Here is a 27,144-nt window from a genome sequence, read left to right on the forward strand (position 1 = left end):
AATAATGTGAATTCAAATACATGTGACTCTTTCACTAATATGGATCTAGTTATATTATTTAAATCTTGTATTCAGTGGGGATTAGGAAGGAATGTGGGGAGGGTTTGTCTAAGCCTGTGATTTTATCCAAATAGGAAACCCCTGCTATGGAAACATCTTGCTGCCAGTACAGATAGGCCTTTTCCCATGGTCACACAGCCAGTACGTGACAATCTTCCTGTTGTCAAGACTAGCCCTCCAGCCATTATGCAATGCTGCCTCCCCTCTATTATTATTTATTCAATGCTTATTTCTCATTTTACAGACTCTATTGTAACTCCCTAAGGAGAAGGATTTTGACTTAGGCTTCTTTTTATTCCTCAGAGAACTGAGGTCATAAGTATTTCTTGATTTGATCTTGCTTCATTTGCCACTTCATTAGAATCCTGTTAAAAAAAAAAACATGTCATCATTCCACATTCTGAAAAAGTTAGTTAGATTTAAAGAGTCCATTAAAATACTTAAAAGACTAATCCTATTGCTGGAAGGAAGTAAATTGTTCCCTTTTAGACAATGTACTAATATTTTCAGGCCACTAAGCTTCCATTTAGTAATTTATAAAAAGTAATTTCATTCAACAAATATTTATAGAGTGCTACTTACAACATGCAAGGCATTATGGATGGAAGTGGCCTAAAGAATTTAGCACAACTTACTTCCTACTGCATAGTATGATTTCTAGTCTGCTTATTGTTTGGATATAATAATAACTAGTGTTTATCTAGTCCCTGAGAGTTTAAAAAACTTTTCTATATATTATCTCATTTGATCCTCCAATTCATGGGCATTTTAACCATCTTATTTCCCTAACTACATCATTATTATCATCATCATAGCATTTATGTACATACTTTATGGCTTGCAAAGTGCTTTATAAATATTATTTCATTTTATCCCCCAACAACTCTATGAGATCAGTATGATTATTATCCTGACCTTACAAATGGAGAAAGAACTTTCGAGAGGTTAAGTAACTTTATCCAGAATCACACAGCTAGTGTCTGAGGCAGAATTTGATTTTAAGTCTTCTTCTGGAACAAGTAGCTCAGTGTTTGGGAGGCTCTAAAGGAAAGTATGGGAGAGAAGAGGTATTAGACTGACTACCAAGCTGAAAGTCTACAGAGTCATTGTGCCAACCTCATTGTTGTATGCCTCTAAAGCCTGGACAGTCTACCAGCACCATGCCAGGAAACCGAATCACTTCCATTTGAATTGCCTTAGGAAGTTTCTGAAGATCTCCTGGCAGGATAAGGTACCAGACATTGGGGTCCTTTTTCAAACTAAACTGCCAAGCATTCAAACTCTACTTCAGAAAGCACAACTCCAATGGGCTGGCCATGTTGTTTTGCAAAAGGTATGTTTGCCTAAAAGACTATTTTATGGAGAACTCACACAGGGCAAGTGCTCACATGGTGGTCAGAAAAAGCGACACAAGGACACTCTTGAGGTCTCTCTTAAGAACTTTGGAATTGATTGTGTGATATGGGAGACCCTGGCACAGGACCACTCAGAACGGTGTGCCCTCATCAGAGAAGGTGCTGTGCTCCATGAGCAAAGCAGAACTGAAGTAGCTCAAAAGAAATGCAAGATGCTAAAATTTGGAGATTCCACCCCAAATGTTCACATGAACCTGATCACATGCGCCTGATCTGTGTTAGAGCATTCTGAGTTCATACTGGTCTGATCAACAGTCAGATGCATTGTAACTTGACTCTAACATAGTGATGTCATTTGGGTCCTCTTCAAGAACGAAGGACAACAACCAGAGCTCTCTCCACTAAATTATATAGCAATGCAAGCTTAGAATTGCTGTTCAGTTTTCAGACATAAGTTTAGGCAAGTGTTGAGTTACAGTCTTGCACATAGGTAGTTATCTACACAGGATAATTTTGAAGGGTTCGTCAAGCCTCCTCAGCACCCCACAATTTCAATTTGATTCAATGTATATTAAGTACCTATCATGTTCAAGCAACAATTTTAGGTGTTAGGAATACAAAGGCACAAAAATGGACCTTGCTTGCTCAAGAGAGCTTACATTCTACTGGGGAAATAAAATATGTACCCAATTAAGTAAGAGAACAAAAAAATTAAAAGAAAAAGAGACCACTGGAAACTAGGGAAATCAATGAAGTTTTCATGGAAAAAAAGTGGCAATTGAACCAGATAGTACAATGGAAAGAGTATTGTGGCTAAAACCAAAAAGACCTGAGTTCTGATCTGATCTCCTACACTAGCTGTGTGACCCTGGACAAATTACAACTCTGTCTGCCTCAGTTTCCTCATCTATAAAACAGGGGTAATATTAGCCACTCCCTCCCAGGGCTGTTGTGAGAATAAAATGAGATAATATTTGTGAAGTGCTTTTCAAACCCCACAGCAGTATATAAATGGTAGGTATTAAAGGAAAATGAGGATCCTGAAATACCAAGATGAGGAAGGAGTGAATCCTAGGCAAAGGACAAATGAACAGAGGCAGGGTATGAAATGTTGAATTTGGGGAACAGACCTCCTTTGGCCAGGACATAAGGTTGTTGAAAGTTGAGGCTGGTTGACCACTTGCCAGGTAGTTACATGGGGAATCCTTCTATAGGTTGAACTAGGTATCCAATGAGGTCTCTTCTATCTCTTAAATTCTGTTATTCAGTGCACAGAATGAAATAAGTGCAAAAAGTGAGCTTAGGGTCAAATTGTAGAGACCTTCAATGCCAGGCTAAGTAGTTTGTATTTTGGAGTGTGCCCACAGTTTTTGAGAGGGAAAGTGACATAGTCAGATACATGCCTTAAGATTACTTTGACAGCTATGTTGAAGCTGCATTGGAGTGGAGAGACTAGAAGCAGGGAAACTAATTATGAGACTATTTCAGTGGTCCAGACAAGATGTGACAAGGGCCTGAACTAAAAAGGTGGCTGTATGTGTGGGAAGAAAGGAGCAGATGCAAGAGATGCTTTGGAAGCCCAATCTGGCTGGATAATGAGGAGTGAGGAAGAGGAAAAATTCAAGATTTCAAATCTAAGTCACTGGAGAAATAGTGATGACTTCAGCAGACATAGGAAAGTTTACAAGAATAGCTATTTTAGGGGAGTAGATGAGTTTTACTTCGGACATACCGAATTTGAGATCACTATGAGACATTCTATTGACATGTTAGTAAGGATTAGTAAGGCCTATTACCTAATTTTTACTTTAAGAGATATGTTAGGACTGTTATGTTAGGAAAAACTCCAATCCCAGTGTTCAGCAATTGTGTGTGATGAAAGGAAATGTTTGTGGAAACCCAAATGTTAATTCTAAATTACTTATTCCAGGTGGTAGCATGAACAGAATGCTAAACCTGGAGTCTGGAAAACCTGAGTTCAAATCTCATCTCAGAAACTTACTATCTGTGTAACCCTGGGCAAGTCATTTAGGCTCTGTAAGCCTCAGTTTTCCCATCTGTAAAATGGGAGTTATGAGAATCAGATGAAATAATGTATGTAAAGAACTTTGCATACCTTAAAGTACTATATAAATGCTAATAACATTTTACAGATAGTAGTTAACCTATAAAACTATTACTGCCTTAATAATAATAATTCATATTTATATAGTCCTTGAAGATTTTAAGGGTTTTTCTCACAAAATCCCTATAAGGAAAAGGATGTATTATTATCCATATTTTACAGATTTATTTACGGGATTGAAAGGGGAAGGGAACAAGCATTTATTAATTACCTGTTATGTGTCAGTCATTATGCTAAGTACTCTACAAATATTGTTGCATTTGATGGATATGGAAACTAAGGCTGAGAAAAACTTAACTTGACCATTTCTACATAACTAATAAGTGTCAGAGATGGTACTCAAACTCAAGTCTTCTCATTTTAAGATCCATGTTTTTTCTCTACACCAGACACTGTTTACCATGTTATAATAAAATTTCTGATAGCTTGTCCCAGAACCACGAATCATTGTTTTCAAAGAAAAATAAATACCTTCAGAGTTCTTGGACTTACAATGAACTTTGAGAACAAAATTCATTTAGTAGTTAGCAACCTATATAGAATCACTAGAAATCTTAGAGGCTTTATGAAAATAAATTGTATTATTTCTAACTACATAATTTATACACACATATTTAAGTTATGAGAAAAGATCCCATTAGAATCAATCAGCAACATTTATTTAAGCCCAACTATGTGCTAGGCACAATGGAGACAAAGACAAAACTGAAACTTTCTTGACTTCAAGGAGTTTACATTCTATTAGGGGACATATAGAAGTGAAGTAAGGAGAGTTAATCAGAGCATCCCTGATCAACAGGTTTCTCTAAATTCCTGTTGATAAAGTCACAGAAGAGGCAGAATAGCATAAATAACAGAGAAAACAAGGTGATGATGTGTTAAATTAGGTGCAAATATGTGCTTATACTCTGTTACTCCTTCTCTAAGTGTAATATATAACCTATATCAGATTGCTTACGGTGTCAGAGAAAGAGGAGGAAAGGGAAGGATAGAAAGAATTTAGAACTTAAAAAAAAGTTAAAAGTTGTTTTTCCATGTAATTGGGGAAAATATTTTTCTTTTTTTCTTTTAAAAAATATTTTTTAACAAAAATTCTTCCTGATAGATTAAAAGGACAATTGGATGTACCCTTGGCGGTCTTCATAAAAGTAGCTTGGCAGCTCTGGAAGCAAAGGAGACAAGAAGCAGCTTCAAAGACTGTGACCCTTTGGAAATCTAGAGAGAAAATTGTGGAAGAAAAACCCAACTTTTGAGAGAGGTTGCTTTTTTTCTTTTCCCATATTTCTCTAAAAGAGGTCAGTGGATGACAGGGATTTCTTTCTCTCTCCACGCCCTCTGTCAACTCCCATATATCATAACACAACTATTCACCCAAAAGAAGACACCACATTCAGCTGGAAGAAGACCAAGAGTCAGTGGAGGCAATTCTGAGGATTCTAGAAACAGAGAAGAGAACCATCTCTATCTCTAAGCAAGAATTAACCCTGGAAGTTGAGGATTGAGTTTCATATGAGTATAGGCCCAGAAGCCTGTCTAAATGACCTACCTAACAGAACTTGTGTGCTCAATAGAGAACAGTGTGAGAACATAAGAAGGGAAAGAACATCAGAACACCAAAGTCCTCTAGGGCCAGAGGTATGAGTAAAAGTGGCCACCTGTGTCCCTTATATGTGTGCCCCAACTACCAATGTGCTCTATGTATGCTCATTCTTTCCATTGACAATACATGTATTTGGGGGAGAGTATATCCTAGATTTAAGGGATGACTATTTTGTAGCCATTTTACTTTGACTTCTTAGTGAATGACTTTGATTTGAGCTCATTGTGACTACTAACTGACTATTAAAGGTAGCAACCAGCTATTAGATTTAGGAATATAGACCAACAGAGTATATAGAACCTTGAGGAGGAAACATAATAGGGCTCTGGACTTACTCTCCCAACTTTCTCTTGCACCCCCCCCCCCCCATACACACTAACAGGTCAATTCCTTAGAGCATGCCTAAATATACCTCTGCCTCAAGGTTCTAAAGGTATTCCTGAGGAGCAGTGGAATTTTCTAATGCTATCAGCTCATACCCTCATTATAGCTTATTGTTCCCAATATAGTCATCAGAGATTTGTGCCCCAGTATCATTTTAACCAATTAATATCTCCCTCACATCAGTGATAACCAGTTAACATAAATCAGCTTTTACAAAGGGATATTTACTGAAAAGACCTATCAAGAACAAAAATACAAATATCTCCTGGTACATAGTTATGCTCTTCTCTCTACCATCTCAGTCCATTGGGAGAGTGGGTTCAAACTAAAAGCATTTGCTACAAATCTGTCCACCATTGAGTTCAATTCCAGATACAGAAAAAAAACAATGGAGAAGTATCCCCCAGCTTGCAAACCAGGGTCTCAGTTGCCTGAATGGTTCTTTCCTGGGTTTAACCAATGGACCTCTGGTCATCTTTTGAATTTTCAAGGTTTCACAAAGCCTTGCACCAAAGGAAATGAGACAGAAGCAGAAAAAAGCCTCAACCCATATAAAATTTCGTAGAACATGCATGTATTGGCCAGCCTAAAATGGTAAAGGGTATACTCTAAAAACCCTCTATAGGTTAGACAGTTAATTTATACTTCACCACCAGAAGAAAATAAAAATATTTAAAATTCTCTATTGAAGGTTTGTTGGTTGTTTTGTTTTTATGCATGAAGTTGTAGCCTTAGAACCACATAAATGACATTTCTTTAGCATAAAGTAAGAAAATAGGAAAAAAATCACAAAATATCTATGCATCCTCTGAACTGGCGGCCAGGACCCTCCATTACATATCATCACACACTTCCAGAAGTAGTCAGCTAGTCATCAAACACTTATTAAGCACCTACTATGTGTCAGTCACTGGGGATACAAAGAACCACAAAAAAATAGTCCCCGCACTCAGGTTTAATGAGAGAGACAACTATGCACAAACTATATAGAGCCTAAATTAGAGATAAGAAATAGAGGAAAGTCACTAGAATTAAGGGAGATAAAGTACATAAGTAAAAGTTTAGAAGTGAAAAATCAATTAGGGCTTAAAAGAAGCCAGGGAAGCAGGGCAGAGATGAGAAAGGAGAAAACTAAGGGCATGGGGATAGCAAGAGAAAAAGCCCAGAGGAGGGAGATGAAATTTCTTGTTCCAGGAACAGAAAGGAGGCTAGTGGCACTGGCTTGAGAAGCATATGGTAAGGAGTAAGGTGTAAGAAGACTGGAAAGATGGGAGGAGGGACAGATTATGAAGGACTTTGAATGCCAGACAAAGGATTTTATATTTGATCCTGGAGTTGATAGGGTGCCACTGGAGTTTATTTGGGGCAGGTGGCACAGGAAGGAGGTGACGTGGTCAGATGAGGGCTTGAGAAAGATTACCTTAGCTGAGTAGAGGATGGCTTAGAATAGAAAGGGAAGTAGCCAGAAGCCCAATTAAAATGCTGTTGCAACATCTCAGACATGAAGCGGTGAGGGTGGTAGCAATACCAGAGGTTTGAGGGATGTTATGAAGGTACTTTAGTAAACCTCCATCTGTGTTGGCAGCAAACTGAACCCATTGCAAATGTTCCCATAATTGGACCTCATTCCCCATGCCCCCACCACCTCATACACAAAATCAATACAGAATGAATTCAAAATAATTTGATCACGGAAGACATTAACAACTGGGAGGATCAAGAAAGACCTCGTTGTTTAAAGGAAGCTTGCATTGAGCTTTGAAGGACACTAGAGATTCTAAAGGACAGGAGTAAGAACGAAATGTGGTGCGGGTATATGGGAATTGGACTGGAACCAAAGCAAAATACACAGAAAGTACCCGGTTCAGTTTGTGCTCTCCAGACTTTAATGCAAATGTTATCATAAACGTTAGCAATATTAGGCTTCTTCTAACTTACTTTACAAACCTCCCAGGGCCACTTGTATAATGCGCTAGAAATAGCTCTGGACTACAAATTATGAGATCTGGGTTCTAATTTCTGCTATGTCAATTTAAGTCTATTGAACAAGCATATATTAAGGTCCTACTCTAAGGAGAGTACGATGCAAAGCATTGAATATATGAAGGAAAAAAAGACCTTCTCAAGGAGTTTACATTTTATGTTATTGCCGATTTTTTTTATATTGGGCACATCATTCTACCACTCTGGGCTTCAGTTTTATCATATCTCAAATGAGGAGTTGAATTAGATAATTCCTAAGGTCACTTTTTATCTCTAAAACTGTATGACTACAGCTTATTGAAATACACCTCCCCCCACCCCATCACCCTGGGCTGTTTGCTCACCACTCTCTGTACAAGCTGCAGGTATCTGCCCCAAACCTGACTGAAGCAGTGGTAAATACTATTGCTCTAATAAAAGTTTATTGATGTATGGGATTAATAGCTCTTCCTGCCTTTAGAACGATGCATCACAGAAAGAGAAAAAGCCTTCTTTTAGACTTTACTTTCCATAGAGTCCTCTCTGTCTGTTAGTAAGCCAACAACTATTTATTAAGCACTTGCCATGTTGCAGGCCCTGTGCTAAACACTGGAGTTGCAAAGAAAGGCAAAGACGCTATCCCTGATCTGAAGATGCTCACATTCTAATAGAGGAGAAAACATGTGGAAAAACTTTGGCAGCTGAGTGGAGGATAGGAAAGAATGGAGTGGGGAGAGACTTGAGACAGAGGGATCAACCATCAGGCTTTGAAATAGTCCAGGCATGTGTTTATATGTGTGTGTATATGTACACACATATTTATATATATAATATACATCCATACATGTATGCATAGTGTATTACATATAGTATATATACGTGCTATATATATACATGTGTTCTGCTATATATAAATATGAAATATGTATGTTACAGTGTAAATAGAAGGTAATCTCAGAGGGAAAGAAAGCCTGTTGAAAATGTTATTTGAGCCAGTTCTGGAGGACAGAGATGCCAGGAGTCAGAGATGAGGAGAGAAAGCATTCCAGGCATCAGGAATAGCCAGTGAAAAGCATGGAGTTTCCTCTGGGAGAGATAGCATAGAAGCCTATATTGATGAATGCTAAAATATGTACAGACAATGAAAGTATAAGACAGAAAGGTAAGAAGAGCTCAGGTTGTGAATAGTTTTAAAAGCCAAACAGAAGATTTTCATTTTGGACACTGGAGGTGAAGAAGTGTATTGAGATAGGGAAATCAGATGGTCAGACTTGTGCTTTAGGATGATCAGCTAGGTAGCTGAGTGATAGCCTGGATTGGGAAGAGACTTAAAGCATACAAACCAACCAGTTAGATACTGAAATTGTTCAGAGGTGTTGAGGAGACAGCACCATGGTGGTGGCTGTGTGAGCAAAAAGGAGACATGTCAGGAGAGATGTTGTGAAAATTGGAAAGCTAAGACTTGACAAAATATCCAATAGGAGGGATTAGTGCAAATGGGGAGTGGAGGAGGACACTTCAACCATAGGGATGATAATACCCTCAACAGCAATAGGAAAGATCAGAAGAAGGAAGATATTTTGTGGAGGAAATAATGAATTCGGTTTTGGACATGTTAAACTTGAGATGTCCAAGAAACAGCAGATGATTTGACACTATAACCCAGGAGAAAGGTTAGTACTGAATATGGCCTGAAAATGCATAGATATAATTATTGAATTTATGGAAGCTGCTCTGATCACCAAATGAAATAGCACCAGAGGGAGAAGAATCAAAAGGACCAGGACAGAGCATGAGGAGACCCACAGTTCATAGATATGATTTGGATGAAGGTCCAATAAAGGAGACAGTTTGACAAATAGAAAAAGAACAAGAAGAGATGAGTGTCACGAAAACCTACAGAGAAGAAAGTATCAAGGAAAAGAAGCTGAACCACAGTAACAAAAGCTACAGAGAGGTCAAATAAATAAGGACTGAGAAATGGACATTACATTTGGCAATTAAAAGATCATTGATATTAAGATCCTTTCTCAAAAGGAACATGTGACTCATGGAGCCTATCACAATGGGCAAAGGAACATTAAAGCTATGACATTTTATTCTTCAAAATGTAGAAATGATGAGTCACCAGAGGTATAAGAACCCAAATTTATGACATATTTTTCAGTCATCCAAGAAAGCTGGAGACAAATACCTGAACAAGCTGTCTGACCCAAAATAGGTACAAGACAGAAAAGAGGGAACTATAGCAATTCTTTAATTAGATATTCAGAAGTGAGCTTGCGGAGGCAGATGCTTGTAGAATATGCTTTATGGGTGAGCATGGAGTCAAGATGGAAAAGCAGCAGAAGGCAAAATAATGAGTTCCCTCCAAAAAGATCTAGACAATGTGCCGGATCAAATTCTGATGAGGAAATTAAAAGGAAAAAAACTTTATAGTGAGTCATTTGGCCAAGCCAGGGAAGCATAGGAACACAGACACAAATGTCTGCAGACACTGCAGTCATTATAATTACACAGCATCCAATTTTGTGAAATTATTTTAAAATATATGAAGAGTGTAGGCCCATCTTCAACATGGAAGGAAAGTACTCATGGCAGTATGGCATAGTGAATCTAGAATCAAAGGAAATGAATTTCCTTTGTGATCTTGGGCAGGTGATTTCACTTCCTTGGCTTCAGTTTCTTTATTTGTAAAATGAGGTTTGAATTGGATGATCTTTAAAGGCTCTTCCAGTTCTAAATCTATGATTCTAATAATGACATTGAATAAAGATATTTAACAGAACTGTTAGATTTTGGATATGTTATTTTCTGAAACATAGACACCTATTGAATTAGATAGATAGTGATTATTTTAATTATCTAGTATTATTATCATCCATCTAGTACTTGGAGGCAGCTAGGTAACTCAGTAGATGAGAGTGCTGGTCCTGGAGTCAGGAAGATCTGAGTTCAAATTTGACCTCAGCCATTTACTAGTTGTGTCTCTCTGGGCAAGTCACTTAATCTTGTTTGCCTAAGTTTCCTTATATATAAAATGAGCTGGAGAAGGAAATAGCAAACTACTCCAGCATCTTTGCCAAGAAAACTCCAAATGGCATCTTGAAGGGCTGGACACAACTAACATGACTAATAGACTAAACCAACAACAAAATTTACTAGTTAAGTGATCTTGAGCAAATTATAGTAACCTCTCCCCACTTCACTTTCTCATTTGTAAAAAGAGAGGGTTGTACAAAAGACCTTCCGATGTCTGTACAAGGAATAGATAACAGTTAAGAGCCTAGGATCTTTAATCAATCGATTTTCAAGGTGCAGTTCTTCCCTCAAAACTTAAGTATACATATGATCTCACTGATGTGAGCACTCTTTTCACCAATGAAGATTGAATCCTATATGCACCTACTTACCTTCTCTTATTTTGGTCCATTTCTTTCCCTAAATACTCCACAAAAGATTTACCAAATTCATTGGATGTTTTCCTCCTTGTTATTTAGTATTTTGAAGGGCAGGTGGGGGGAAGAGGAGGCGAAATGCAGCCCTGGAGTCCATTCATCTGTCGCCCCTTTTATCCTTACCATCTGATCAGGCCATTTCCTTTTGGTTCATAATGACTCATGGAATTTTTCACAACATTATAACCCAGCATGAGTCTCTCTACCATCCTGCATGTCACATGAGGTTTTGATTCTTTTAAAATTGTTTTCTATGATTCACACATCTGTGTAGTATTACAGGGAAAATATCATTGTTACAAAACTAGGCTTTTACTGCAGTTTCAGAAAGTACCCTGAGATCATCGAAAGAACTGCACAATTTCCCTAATGTGATCTAGCCTATATCCTTTTTCAGTTCAATTATGGGTTCAAATCATTGTTCATCTGCAAGTTAGAGGTTCTTATAACTAAATGAATGGGCTATTTGTCCAACCACATGTTATGATATGAACAATGTGTTCTTCATCTACTTTGTTTTTTCAATGTAGATATCAAGGCTAATTTTTTAATGACATCTAGATATCAAACTGACCCCTTCTTAACTTCCTGTCTTATACTTTCATTGTCTCTACATATTTTAGCATTCATCAATATAGGCTTTTATGCTATCTCTCCCAGAGGAAACTCCATGCTTTTCACTGGCTATTCCTGATGCCTGGAATGCTTTCTCTCCTCATCTCTGACTCCTGGCTTCTCTGTCCTCCAGAACTGGCTCAAATCACATTTTCAACAGGATTTTGGTATTCGACTGTATTTTGGGGTTCAGTGAAGTCAGCACAAGGTCTTCTAAGAAGAATAACATCCAGACCACTTCTCCATTAATAGGAATCACAGATTTTTGCATAGGAATTTCAAACTTAGATTTCTACCAGATATTCTCAATCACAATGGTAAACATCTTTGGTGAATGTGTGTCTCCTGGGAGTGCTGGTCAAAGTACACAATTTGCTGGTGTGGACTAATTTGATGAGCATATTCTTATTCATGTCATCAATAAGAATATTAAATGTCACTGGGTCAGAATCACTTCAAGTGGTAAAAAAAAAAAAAAGGTTTAGCTAAAGGTAAAGGCAATTACACCATTGTCAAGTTGGAACTGGCTGCAGTAATGGCAGAAGAGGGTATCATGATTTCATCTCCTGGGAAACTGTATTTAAAGGCAAGAATTACTCTCATTTTCTCTATGAAGTGGTTGGGATTATTAATTCTCTAAAGATGAGTGAATATGAAAATCCTTTAAAAGAGCATACTTGCATTTTAGTGTTTTCAATCAGTAAACATTTATTAGGTATCTACTATGTCCTAGGCAGCAGCTGAAAGACACAATGGATAGAGTGCCAGACTCGGAGTCAGGAAGACTCATCATCATGAGTTAAAATCTGGCCTTAGATATTTACTTTCTGTGTGACCCTGGGCAAGTCATTTAACCCTGTTTGCCTCAGTTTACCCATCTTCAAAATGAGCTGGAGAAGGAAATGGCAAAACTACTTCAATATCTTTGCCAAGAAAAACCTAAATGGAGTCATGAAGAGTTGGACCTGACTAAAGTGACTATATACTAGGCACTGTGCTAAGCAATGAGGATACAGAAAGAGGCGAAACACAATCCCTGCCCTTGAGTAACTTGCAATCTAATGAGAGAGACAATATGCAAATAAACATATCCAAAGTAAGCTATATACAGGATAAATAGGAAATAATTAATAAAGGGAAGATACTAGAATTAAGTGGAGTTAGGGAAGGCTTCCCATAGAAGGTAGAATTTTAGTTGGGTCTTAAAGGATGACAGAAAGGTCAGCATTTAGAGCAGAAGAGGAAGAGCATTTCTCTAGAACTAGGAAATGGAGTGTGTTATTTATGGGGAATAGCCAGGAGACTGATGTCACTGGATTGAAGAGTACATGCTGGGAGTAAGGCATAAGAAAGCTTGCAAGGTAGGAAGTGGCTAGGTAATGAAGAGCTTTGAATACTAAATAGAGAATTTTGCTTTTGATCCTAGAGGCCATAGAAAAATCTTGTTTTAAGACAAAAAGATTAATGGAGCACAATATAAACTCATGAAGGAAGAAACTCATCTCTGCATCTCTAACATTTATTTCCTTTTGCATAGTAGATGTTTAATTAGTTTTGAGGGGTTTTTTAAATCAAATACAAAGAATAGGGTGTGGAATCTCAGTCTTTGAGATTTTGGTCCCTAGATTGGAAGAACTTCTGTAATCATACAACATTGAGGGTTTGCCTTGCTACACCAACACTCATACAAATGTGAAAATTAAAGCTAGTAATTAAGCTGGCAATCAGGGCTTTTCAGCTCTTGTTGATTTAATAACCCTTAATTTGTAAAGATATGTGCCAGGAAGACTGCATCTTCCCAATTTTTAAAAATGTAAACATAACTAATAAGCAGGCAACAATATCTGATTAAGTTTCAGAAGAAGAATAAAAATCTGAAAACAATAATAATAATTCAGTGTATCCAAGTGAAGCATTAAGGGAAAAGCTGTATTGCATGCTTACTGTAGTTCTTTAAGGTGCTATAATTTCATCAGCATGGGTGCTTCCACTACCAACACAGTTTGCTACCTCTCTATTATTTAGTTGATAGTCTTCAAGAGTTATGTCCAAAAAATTTGTGAAAGTGAGGTCAACCTGATGATGAGCCTCTCTAAATTTACTGAGGCCAGTTTTCAGACAGCAAGCATATAGTCAGTCCATTACTAGGTCTACCTTTAAAACCTTTCTTTCTGGCACCAGCCAGAGCTTGCCCTGGTATTCTTCTAGACTCACTGTCTAGAATCCAGAATTACTTCCTCTCCTCTAAAAGGTATTCAATTCTAATAGTAGGACCCTAGGATCATAGATTTAGGTCTGGAAGGGGCCATATACGTCACTGAGTCTAATTGCCCCATTTTTAAGATGAGGAAACTGAATTTCAGAGAGGCTAAGTAACTTGCCCAAGGTTGAAAGTAGCTGGGAGTTGAACCCGGACCCAAATCTAGTACTACTTCCATTTAACCAACTGTTTGCTTCTTTAGAATATTACTGTGAGAATGATAGCTAACACATATGTAACCCCTGTTTAAAGCCTAATATACAAAAGGCTATAGTTGACTATAAATTGTATCTTCAAGAGTCAAATGTTTAGGATTTGGTCATTTAGACTGGCAGCTCTTTGGTCATTTGTTTCTTTAGAAACTGAGAAAAGAGAATTATTGAAGATATCTTAAGAAAAATCATGAAGTCAGAGAGATATTGGATAAGGAAAAATGTTTTTTTCCTCTCAAGACAACTATCATAACTATTATTTTATGAGGAAACAATATAAAGAAAATTTTATGAGGAATGAGTCTCTAGAAAGACTGTTGACTTTAAAGAAACTGAAGATACTGTTTTTCTGATTTTAGTTTTAGTTTTTTCTTATGACTGGAGAAAAGTTGGAGAAGACAGAGATAAAGAAGATCGAAGTATTAAGATCTTTATCTTGAGAAGATGGCATTGTTCAGTAGTAAAAATCAACTAAGGGGTGAAATTGTGTTTTCAGAAATGAAGAAAAGTCATCTACAGTTCTGATGATGTCATGAGATGTTTATGATCTTTCTCACTGCTAAGGCATTTTAAAAAGCATGTATTTTTATTGGTTTCAATGTTAATAAATTGCATATTTGGTAATTTTATATAATTCTAGGATTTATAGAGTTTTGATGTATAAAGAGAAAGGTAGTTTTCTCTAGATCCTTAAATAAAGTTTGACAAATTAGGGGAGGGGCTTTTAATAAGAGATTAATTGAGAAAAGTGTTGATATTTAAGTGACAAATTAGAAATATTCAAATATAGTTATCCCTTCCACATAGCAACTTTCCCCATCATGGTTGTGATATGTTAAGGGTTGGTACAAGAAATTAAATGGGAATTTTGGGGGAGTTATGCAGAAGTCGCAGGTGTCACACAAAGGCTAGCAGAAAACACAGAACCTATGACCAAATACTTAACCCAAATTTTGCATTAAGGTACTGTAAACACCCAATGAAAGAAAAAGAAAAAAATCGGACTTCTTTGGTACAAAGAGGAGTCCAAAAAAGTTTTACATGGATTTTCCAGATTGTGGGAGTGCTATATTCCTAATCCCTATGATATGGAAGGGATAACTGTATACTCCTTGATCGCCCTAAAATTTCTGATGATGAGTTTAAATATGAAAATAACGCAAAAGTAGTAGACTAAGAGTTGACCAACAAGTGAGCGTTCTTGACTGCAGACATTGTATAACCCTGCTACATATATGGGTGTGTACATCTATACATAGCTATCTAGTTGAGTTAGCTGCTCAGTTTGTTTTTAAATAGCAATAACATAATATTCAATCATATTTGTTAGATAAGAGACTTCCAGAGTTCATGGAAAAGTTTGGTTCCTGAGTGTTCAGAGTGTGGGGCCTAGTACTTACATTTCTGCTGTTCAGTTCTGGCACTTGAATGTTATAAGAAATTCTTAGCAATCCTAAAACCTCTGAGACTGTCCAAATTAGGAGTAGAGTGAACCCCAATGTTTCTGACTCTTCCCCTGGCCTAAATTATAGGTCTGTTGGCTCAAGGCCACCCATACACATAGAGCAGGAAATATGAGTAGCAAAAAAAAGAACCCTCAAGATGAGACTTTTTTGCCAGTGCTGTTGCTGGACTCTGAAACCTCCCTGCCTTGACCTTCTAGACCTGCTGGATCCTACAAGCTTTGATTTCCTAGAATCAATCTCCTGACTCTTTCAACTTTTAACTTACTTGTTCCTTTTTCCTTGTTAAGACAAGCAGCCTGGTATATTGTTAATAGAGCATTGTACTTGAAGTTAGGAAGACCAGATTCTAATACCATCTCGGATCCTTCCTGTAACAAGTCCCTTAACCTCTCTTGGCCTTAATTTCTTCTTTGTTACAATGAGGTCAATAATTACACTTGCTGCAGAGTTGTTCACACCTGACAAAGGTAGCAGACTTAGAGCACTATGTTAGTTACTTTAAGTGGAGTAGGGTGACTGATTGATTCAATTGGCCTCTGTTCTTACATTTGTGCAAAACATTACTATTGACATTTTTAAAGTAACTTACATTTATTTAAAGTACCATATATATTTAAAACAGATATTCTCCAAAATTACTCTAAGTTTTAAAGAACGTGACCTCATTCGCAGTCAATATTAATTTTAAACCTACCTTTGTGATTTTATGGGCTTCCCATCATGTGACTTTGTCATTACAGGCTAATGAATTCCCCTTTTAAAGTCTATTCATTGAGCAACCCTTCCATTTCTTGGATCAATTTAGTTAAACTTTGAGATGTATTGACTAGAGCTTTGTATTATATCAACCTTTCTAAGAGGGGAAGAGTACACTCTCCATTTTGTATCCAGTTCACTTTGTGCTGATGTTAAAATTTTGTTGACCTTTTTGAAAGTTTTTGAAAGCAGAGCAGCAAACAATGCTTGGCTACACTGAAGATGCCTTCCATAAGGTCACAACTTACAGGCAATGATTTTTTAAAAACACAGTTTATATAATTTTTTTCTGTATACATAATATTTCAGTGTGGGCAAATCAAAAATAATCTGTCATTTCTATTACTACTTTAGTACCTAAATGTCATACTAGGGTTTATTAGAGTTGGTTCAACATTTTACTATTGAATGCAGGAATTCTTCACCTTTTGGGGGGGGGGGGTCCTGAATCCCTTTGGTAGAGTCCAGTGAAACCTGTGGACACTTAGAAGAATGTTTTCACATGAATAAAACAAAATGTATAGGATGAAAAAAGAAACTGATTATATTGAAATAGTTATCATAATATTTTTAAAAATTCATGGACCCCATTTCGCTAATGAATTAATTTAGCATCCTCTTCAAATCTCAAAATTTCACTGTATACTCCCTCTTTCTGATTTAGAAAACTGTTCAATTCAACTAGTGGCAGGTCTACTCCCTAGGGAACCCAGCTATTCACATCTCCTTCAGTTCTGTTCATTTCTACCTATAGTTTCCTGCCTTTAAGTTATTTCTCCAAGAATAATAAAATTTTCCCCTTGATTTTTGTTGTTATTTTAACAGTCTTTGGTCTATTGCAATTTCAAAGAGTTCTGAAAAAATTCCTTAAGAAATTTTGTCTACCGCTAATTACTTTGGTTGCTCCAAATGTCTCCAATATGTCTATATTCCAGTACCTGCCACAGCCATATGGCATAGGCATGATTTGTTTAATTGACTTGTAGCTTATAATTAGGCCCCCTGCCTCCTTCAAATCACAAAAATACATTTTCTTAGTGCATGAAACAAAATGAGATCTGTGTTTACAGGCAAAATAATTTTCTGTGATAATAAATGCCCCATGACAAGCAGCATAAAACACCTCCCCCTAACAAAAAAGAAAAAGTTTGTTCATGCATACACACACACACACACACATACTAAAGGGGAAGCTGGTAAAGAACATTATTATGTCTGTGTTTTCAGTTTCCAAGAACAGAAACTACATTAAGTAAAAGGAGACTTATAGTTTTAAAATGTACTCTACAACAGCTACACTGATTCAATAATATTTTAAACAAGGACAGATACATTCATGTTGGAATTGCATCCATATTTTGCCTATTTGTGAGGCTCTCTTCCTTCACTGTTGGTAACACTCTTGAGATGCTTGAAATTGGAATCTGCTCTTTTCTTCGAGAGGGAAAATTATGCTGTTAGAGGCTTGTGAGTAAGCATAGAATGGTTGCCATTCTAGACTGCCTACACACATAGAGAAGCACGTAATTACCTGGATAATTCAGGCCTTGAACTCCCCTTTCAATTAAATTACCATCATGATTCCTCTGTGCATTTATTCTGCATACTTGAATCATTGTTTCAAGCTAATCATTGCTAAACTCGCAGAAAGCAGATGGAAAGAAGGTGGTGATTAAGAACAGGCTTCACCGTAGTCTTGAAATTTGATGTATGAACTAGTTGTCTTCAGTCAATCAAACCATTACTGTTTGAATGACTAATATGGATAATCTGTTTCCTTAGTATTATAAATATGGATTGAACCAGAGATTTTACGTATGTAGGAAATTCCTGGATGAGGAATAACTCTCTATTCTCACTGGTGGGCACCTTCTTTGCAATTTACAGTTTTTTAGAGAATTGCCTACAGCCCTGAGAAATTGTGACTTGTCCAGGATCACACTGCCACTGTGTGTCAGAAGTTGGACTTTGAATCCACATTTTCCAACTCTAAGACTAGCTCTTTATGCAGTATGTTTGTCTCTAATATTTGGCATTTTACATTTAGAAAAGAGAAAGAGAACAGCATAGATTTCAAATGTCATCCTTATGACACAAATATTTTAAAATATTTTTATTGGAAGGTGTCCTTACAGATCCAGGAAAGATGGAGGAAGGTAGGAAGGACTTTCTAAGCTCCTACTATGTACCAGGAGCTGTGCTACACACTTTACAAATATTATTTCATTTGATCCTCACAACAACCCAAGAAGGTAGGTGCTGCAATTATAATTATCTCCGTTTTATAATTGTGAAAATTAAGGCAAACAAGTTACTCACCAGAGATCACACAGCTAGGAAGTGTCTGAGTCTAGATTTAAATTGTGATATTCCTGACTGAGTTTAGTGCTTTTATCTACTATGCCACCTAGCAGTATGACAATATTGACATTACTAATCTTTGTGAGAAGTGGGAAAATTAGAAATTCCTATGTCTCTTTTTGTGAAAAAAGCTATCACATTTCTGGTTGGATAGTTTAACTGGATTTATCTTTTATAACCATTTCTCAGAATTCCATTATGATTGTTTGATTTCATTCATTCATACAACAAACATTTGTTAAACTTGCTGTATATAGAGCATTGTGCTAGGTGCTAGAAATAATAAAATGTTTAGATTAGATGCCTTCAGTGAACTTATGACAATATGCAAATCACTTGCATCAAGGAATAATTTCATTGAAGCAATGGTAATATTCATGGTCTTCTATTGACTCATTATTTGACTTTGGTGAAACTAGATTGAGCTAGTTACTCCACTTTTAGTTCATTCTATTTCAGTTGAGTGCTGAATTTTGTGATATGTGTGTGTGTTTCATTGTTGTTTTTGCTGTATTTTTAATTTTGTATTTTTTAAGAATGGATATTACTCCAAGGAAACTTGCAAAAAAAATACCTCTTAAAGAATACATTTCAATAGTGGTTAGAGCTATTACAATAACTATCAGTGTAGGGAAGTCAAGCATTTCAAGGATCATTCAAGCCCATAATGAAATAGGATACCACAGGGAAGTGTGGTCAAAAAATGAAAAATTACCCCAAGATTGATAAACTATTGCTTCAAAACTACTGGATTAATCCTCAGAAGACAAGCAAAGACCTTCAGAAGGACTTGGTAGCTGAAGGAATTGCTGCTGATTCTTCTACAATAAATCCATCATAGACTTCTTGAAGTTGAAAGAACAGTGAGACTAATTTTTTTAAAAAGCAGCTGCTAAACAAGACCATGAAGAAAAAACATTTCATTGATAAAACAATGCAAATTCTAGACTACTAAAGAAGACTGATAAAACTTACTATTTTTTTTATTCAAGGCTATACCAAAAGTGTCATCAGAAGTCCAGACAGATCTGAATATCTTCATCAGACTAATGTAAAGTAACTTCATTCACCCCAAAAACTGTTCAGGGACTTTTTTTAACTTCTAGTGGGCCTAGAAGTCTTGTCCCCACTGAGGCAATGATGAATTCTGATAAATATATATTGATATGTTAGGAAGTAGAATTGTTTTGAAATAACAGAAATTTATAAATAGAGATAGAATATTGCCACACCACCTTGCACCATTCCATATATCACCAAAGATTAAGAAAATTATCAAAGAGCTAGAGATAAACGTGTTTCAGTATCTGGAAACTTGCCTGATTTAAACTCCACTGGAAAACCTATGAGCTAAAATATAGGATAGACTTAGAAAAATATGGGGTTTCATATTGAAAAATTATAGAATATGTGTAAGTCTTGTGAATTCAGTGCCAAATCATATAAAAATAATTGATTGAAGCTAAAGGGGGAAATAATAAATATAAATATTTATTAAAGATGTAGAAAGTTTTAAGGTTTATTGTATGTCAATAAATTTAGTTATTTTATTTTATCCTAGATAGATCAAATGCCACCATGTAGTCATTAAAATGTAAAACTGTTCTTTAATGATTTTAATTCCTTTCTCTTGTCCTTCCTTTCTATTAACTCTTTTTCTACTATTGAGCTGACCAGAGAAGCTTCAACCCCCTGCTCCCCATAGAGTCCAGTTTATAGAAGATATTCACCAACCTAGCTTGACCTTCATGTTGAAAGTTGTTGAGCTTGGTGCAGATAACTTCAGATATACTTAGGAATGCTTTCTATAGAGGTATATTAACACCAATAATTTTATCATCCTTTACCTAATTCCATCTATCAACCCTACCTATCACTCCTTATGGTCCTTATGGTCCATATAGCTTCCTTCCCAAACTTCCAATCACTATTAAATTATAATCCCAAGTAAAAACTCCTTCCCCCATTTTACCCTATTTCTATGTTTTTATCCTAATCTAGCTCAGAACTGCTTTTTGTGAAACTCCAAACAACCCTAGATCCCTTCATTCTATCCACTAGAACTTCTGTTTTATTATCAACAATTTAACTTCCTTTATCTTTGATCTTTTTTGTGTGCATTTATTTTTACCTTCCTTCTTTAACAAAAACTTAGTTTTGCCTTTCAAGGTCTTCATATATTGTGTTCTGGAAAGATTAGCACCTCTGGTGTGAGGGCTGCTGAGTCCTTTTCAGGCTACTGTCCACCTTTGGTGTCCACCTGATTCACCCAACTATCACCTGTGGCTCCAAGAAACTGTAGCATGCACAGCAACCACACCCTGGTAAAGCATCTCAGCAGACAGCTAAACCAGGTTGAAGGTAACCAACAGGCCTCAAAATCCTTCAGTGAGTTTTGAGGATGTCTGCTTCAAGCATGTGAAAACTTCCTCTGGTAGAATGGGAGAATAAGAACAATTTGTTCCAATGACCACGAAGGTGACTGAAGTAGATGCTGTGAAGAGCTTAGAGTTTGGTCAAACATCAAAGATGCCAAAGTTATCTGCTGTATCCTGAACCATCATAGTCCTCTTAATTTTGTCTTGACGCTACATGGTGACAACTCTGTAAAGCAGAGGGAGGCTGATGACTTTGTGCAACTCTGCCTCATTTAAGTTCAATTTACGTGTCAATCAAAAGACATCACCCAGAGCATTTTGCCATTTTTACCTATATCACAGTCATGTGGCAATAGGCAAGTGATGAAGCAGCAGGTGTGGATATAATGGGAACTGTAGTCACAACCCTGTATATGGGTGACCCAGGACATAGGGTCGTCTTCTCACTGGAAGCAGTGGTGGAATTTGGCAGCTCCCGGGGTGTCTGAGCAGCCTTTTTAAGGACTGCACTATTCGTCTCTTGGTGTAAAGGGGTTAGAAAAGATTCCCTAAAAATTGTCTGCTTCATCCAAACATGATCTGTTTACTGTGGCAGGTGGGGAGACAACTTTGGCATCGAAACATGCAAAAAAAATGTACAAAAACTTCTGCAAAGATGATTCTACTCACCATTGTCATATGGAACATGTCCATATTTATGGACAACATAAAATCCAACAGACTTGAAAGATGAACAGCTCTTGTTGTGAGAGAACTCAGCAGGTATCACATCCAAATAGCAGACCTGAAACAAGGCTGGCAAATGATAGCCAGCTTACCAAAGTCAGAGCTGAATACACATTTTTCTGGAGTGGTTGCAGTGAAGGGGCCATGAAGCTGGCATGTGTTTTGCAATCAAAACTAATATAGTTAACAAACTTGTGTGCCTACCAAAAGCAGTGAACAACAGGGTCATGAAAATGTGATTGCTGGGGCAGTTAGGTGGCACAGTGAATAGAGCACCAGCCCTGGAGTCAGGAGGACCTGAGTTCAAATCTGGCCTCAGACACTTGACACACTTACTAGCCATTAGACCTTGGGCAAGTCACTTAACCCCAATTGCCCTTCAAAAAGCAAAAAAAGAAAAGAAATAAAATGTGATTGCCACTTGCAAGGAAGCACTATGCCACTATCATTAGTACCCATGCTCCCACTATGACAAACCTTGTTAAGGTCAGAGAGGAATATTATAAAGACCTAGAGACTCTTGTCATTGATGTGCTGAAAGAGGACAAGCTTATAATTCTGGGTGACTTTAATGCAAGAATAGGCACAGAGTACCTGGCATGGCAGGGAGTCCTTGGGAGGAGTGGAATCAGAAACAGTAATAACAATGGTAACCTACTTCTGAAGACTTGCGCATCTCGTTACCTTCTCATCACCAACATTGTCTTCTGTTTACCTAAATTCAATAAAACTTCATGGATTCATCCTTTCAGCAAACACTGGCATTTAATAGACTATGTCATTGTAAGGAGAAGAAATAAAAAGGATGTGAGAATAACAAAAGCAATGTGTGGTACAAAGTGCTGGACTGATCATAGACTTATCCTCTCCAAGCCAAATATTAGAATTCAACAAAAGTGGCAACCACAAGGAGAGATGACTCCCAGAAGACTTAATGGTAACAAATTATAGCACTTTTCCAAGCAGGAACATTTTGTTGCTAACTTGAAGTGAAACCCAAGCCAACACACAGTTGGCAACAGTGGAACATAAAAGAAGTGAGCAGTTTTCAGAGACATGTTGTACAGCACTGCATTTACTCATCTGGACCAGAACACTTGCAAACATCAAGATTGGTTTGATGAAAATAATGGGGAAATTCAGGATGTTAGGAAAAGCCAGATAGTCTTTTTCTAAGAAGGCAGCAGTTAACTTTATCAAAAATAACGAGCAAGTGGAGCTTAGAGAAATGCAAGATTCTTGGCTCAGTAAAAGGCAGATGAAATTTCAGTTTTACACAAATAGTAACAATCCAAAATTCGTTTATCATGCCCTGAAGGCTATCTATGGGTTAAAGACCTATGGTGCATCTCAACTACTCAATGCTGATGGAGCCACACTGATTAGGGATAAGGACATGATCCTGAAGAGATGGACTGAACACTTCCATAGTGTTCTCAGCTAACTACCAACAATCAATGCTAAAGCCACTGATTATACCTCAGGTTGAAATCAATCTCTCTCTAGCTGAATTTCCAACTTAAAAAGAGATTTTTGAATGCCAGTAGTCTCCTCTCACATGGCAAGGTACTTGGATCTGATACTATTCCACCTGAGATTTAAAAATATACCAAACTCTACATAAAGAAGACAAAACTGAAACGTATTTAAACAGCAGAAAACCCAATCCCAAAACCAGTAAGCCAATTCCCTCATAGTACCAAAGATATTAAGAAGCCATAATAACACTGAGAGCCACAGCATCTTTCAGCTTTCCCACAAACCAATACAAGATCAATATTTACTCACAAACCTCTCTCTCTCCTTGCCTCAACCTCCTCTTTCTCCCATTGTCTCTCTGGCTCTGGCTCTGGCTCTGGCTCCCAGCTTCCTGTGGCTCTGCTTCCCTTCAGCAAACTCCTCCCACCATAGACTCCATGCGATTACATTCAGCCTAATAGGGGACAGAATTTACTTTCAAAGCAGGGAAGGTCTTCAAATCCCCACCCCCCACCCCCAGGTCTATTAAGGAGCAGGGAAGATCTTCAAATTCCCATTCCCATTCCAGCCACCTAACTTATTTCACATCTCTTGACTCTATTTCAACCATCCGTTGGGGGATCCTATCACCATCACTTGGGACTACTCCACTTCTGAGATATTGGAATCTAAAATTTCTCTATCTAGTAATCATCTCTTGTTCCTAAACTCTCATTCCTACAGAACCAGCTCTTAGCCCTTTTAATGACCTCTTAATGACACTTCACCTCTTGACTAGACACTCCATTTTTTGACTCCAGGAATTTTCCCTAGCTATCTTCCATGCCTGATATACTCTCCCTCCTCTGATTCTACTACTGACCTCCCTGGTTTCCTTTAAGTGCCAGATAAAATCCCACCTTTTAAAGGAAAACTTCCCCAATTCTAGTTCCTTCCTTTTTTTTTTTTTTTTGCCTTTTGGAGGGCAATCGGGGTTAAGTAACTTGCCCAAGGTTTCATGGCTAGTTTTGTGTGTGTGTGCGCACGTGTGGGGGGGGAGGGGCGGTTTAAGTGTCTGAGGCCGGAACCAAACTCAGGTCCTCCCGACTCCGGGGCCAGTGCTTTACTTACTGCACCACCTAGCCACCCAAGTTCCTTCCTTCTATAAATTATTACCTATTTATCCTGTATATAGCTTACTTTGTATGATTGTTTATTGTTTCCCCCACTAGATCATAAGCTCTTTGAGGACAACGACTAGATTGTTGATTTTGTTTTGTTTTATTTTGCCTCTTTTCGTATTCCCAGCACCTTGCAGATTGCCTGGTACATAGTAGATACCTAATAAATGTTTATTGATTAATTGATGACTGCCTCTCCTTTCCCTATTCTCCTAGACTATCAACTTTGCTATAATTTCACCTGCTTCTCCAACCAATCTTGACAGTGTGATCAGCCATTTCATTAAAGAGCTTGCCTATGGTTTTAGTTCCTTTCTACCATAACCTTTCAGGTCCCTGTCCTACTAATACCATATTTATTTTCTGACCCATAGCTTCCATGAAAGCTGAAGAAGATCAAAAAGTAATGAAGTTACCCAACTGATAGGGTTTGGACAAGCTGAGAGAAGAGGATGGAATAACCCACTGTCTGACTTAAAACCATATACCTTGTCTAGTTGAAATCTCTTGGAACAGAATATGTAGCCTGAAACGTGGATCTTATCTTTTTCCAATGTTCTTTTTGACCTGTTTTGTGGCTCTGGGTAACAGGGAATGTGACAAGTTCTTGGGGGCTACAGTCTCCCAGGAGCTATCTTCCTATTATCCCAGGTTCTAAGTCATTTTTGGTCAAGCACTAACACCAGGCAAACCTTTCTCCTTAGAGATCTAACTGTTAAAAAAATTTATTGCTCAAATCATAGTCAACAAAATTTCTACCTTTGAGGGTACCAAGTTTAAATAGGAAAGTCATGGTAATATTAAGCAAAAGCAGGCACAGGCAGAATAGAGTATGTTGGACACAATTTTCTCTGCCCTTCCACTCCCCAAGGTCAAGGTTAGCAAGGGAAGGGAAAGGGAAAGAATAGTTCAACTGTCTTCTCATAAACTCCTCACTCCCATTATTTTCATACTAACCATACTTGTAATTAGCTCCACTTGCTTAGGATAGGGTTTAGTCTTCTTACTCACTCTCCTTCTCCCAAGTGACAGAAGAGGAAATCAGAAAATGTGCTTTCTTCACAATCTTTCTATCTCCTACCACAGTGGGAGGGAAATATCTTAGTTCTTCATGGCAGTACAGGAACTGGGACGAATTGGCAAAGTTTCCATGATTATCTTAGTCAGAGCTACTCAGCAAAGAAGACATCAGGACTAGCATTGTCTCTTCCTCCATGTTGTCAGAAATTCCAGTTGTCCTCACAATTCTCCTAGCTAAAACATTACTGGCATGGGAAAAAAAAAATCCTCACTGTGCTGCCAGAGTCCAAGAGAGGGGAGAGAAGTGGGCCTTCAACATCTGAAAGCCTTCTGTGGCAAAACTGGCAGAAATCTTCCAGCTTTGCCTGAGCAAAAGCAACTTTTCTCTCACTTCCTCTTCCTTATGAGCTCTAATCAAGCCTAAGTAGGCACTGAGGTCACACTGAAAATTTTATAGTAACAATAGTGTCACTGAGAAATTCTGTTTAGTCAGACTTTCAATGGTTTTAACTCTATTACCATAACACTAGTTTGGCTTCTGGTCTCTTCCAGCTAATCACCAGGTTTGTCTAACTCCAGGCATTGTCTGGAATTTTACAATTTCTCTTCTTTCTCTCTTCTGAGAGAGACAAGGGTCTGGCATACACAATGGACTTCACCCACCCACATTTTCTAACTAATTCAGATTATCAGTCCTTCCCAGAAGCTGGATTATATTGGGCAATACAAACCCTGGCTGACCCCTACAACCTCCTTTCTCCTCTGCTAAGGCACTAGGAACTGCTACAGAAAGTCATAAATCTGTATTGTTTGCATTCACTACAAATTTATGGTACTTACCCTCACTGCCTCAAAAAACAAAAACAGAAAGAAAAACAACCCATAGAGATATTAGAGATGAAAGGTACTTCAGAGAACAATCTAATCTGACCTCATTTTACAGATGAAGAAACTGGAGCAACTTGTTCCAAAATGCTGTACGTTTCTTGAACACAGTGACTATGTCATACAAATTTTTCAACTACTCTAGCACCTGGAACACAGTAGACATGTAATAAGTGTTTTATTGATATCTATTGTTGTTTTGCCTGAAATCTTATAACTAGTCAATGGCAAGGCCAGAATTGCTTGGCTGGGTTTGATGACTTCTAACCCAGCTAGCTCATTTTATATTGACTATTGAATCCCCACAGTTGCAATTCCAAATTATTTTTTTTCTCCTTAAACACACATATCCACCTCAAATCCCTCAGCATATGATTGCCTTCTACTTTACTAAGATCTCCTCCTCGTCCTCCTCCTTTTCTTGCTCTTCCTTCTCCTTCTCCTCTTCTTCCTCCTCCTCCTCCTCCTCCTCCTCATCATCATCATCATGGCTAAAGACCTCTTTATCACCAAATCTGATGGCCTTTTCTCAGTCTTTATCCTCTTTGATCTTTTCTTAGTTGACACACTATAAACTGGATGGCAGATAAAGTGGATAAAGTGCCCAGTCTGAAGTTAGGAAGACTCATCTTCCTGAATTTAAATCTAGCCTCAGATACTTACCGTGTTTCCCCGATAATAAGACACTGTCTTATTATTCTTTTTTGGACAGAAAAACACCAGAGGGCTTATTTTCAGGGGAGGGCTTATTTTAATGAACATTGACAGCAATTTTAATAAACAGGGAAATGTGAACAAAAAAATGTACCTTTATTCAATAAGCAAATCACTGGGGAAGAACAGGATGACGCGCTCACTGCTGCAGCTCTGATTGGATGCAGC

General features: G+C 37.5%; 1 long non-coding RNA gene across 1 annotated transcript in view; it reads right to left on the reverse strand.

The window, feature by feature from the left end:
- Window positions 1-259: 259 nt before the first annotated feature.
- LOC138155817 (uncharacterized) overlaps window positions 260-27,144 on the reverse strand; it is a 52,082-nt gene continuing 25,197 nt past the window's right edge. Inside the window, exons 2-3 of the long non-coding RNA XR_011166999.1 lie at window positions 976-1,101; window positions 260-425 (exon numbers count right to left, since the gene is read on the reverse strand). This is a non-coding gene — a long non-coding RNA (uncharacterized lncRNA). The remainder of the gene's footprint in view (window positions 426-975; window positions 1,102-27,144) is intronic.

This window comes from Petaurus breviceps, unplaced genomic scaffold, assembly GCF_028583685.1.
Source record: "Petaurus breviceps papuanus isolate PSGF00001 unplaced genomic scaffold, PetGlider_PUasm1.0 98, whole genome shotgun sequence".
Taxonomy (NCBI): domain Eukaryota; kingdom Metazoa; phylum Chordata; class Mammalia; order Diprotodontia; family Petauridae; genus Petaurus; species Petaurus breviceps.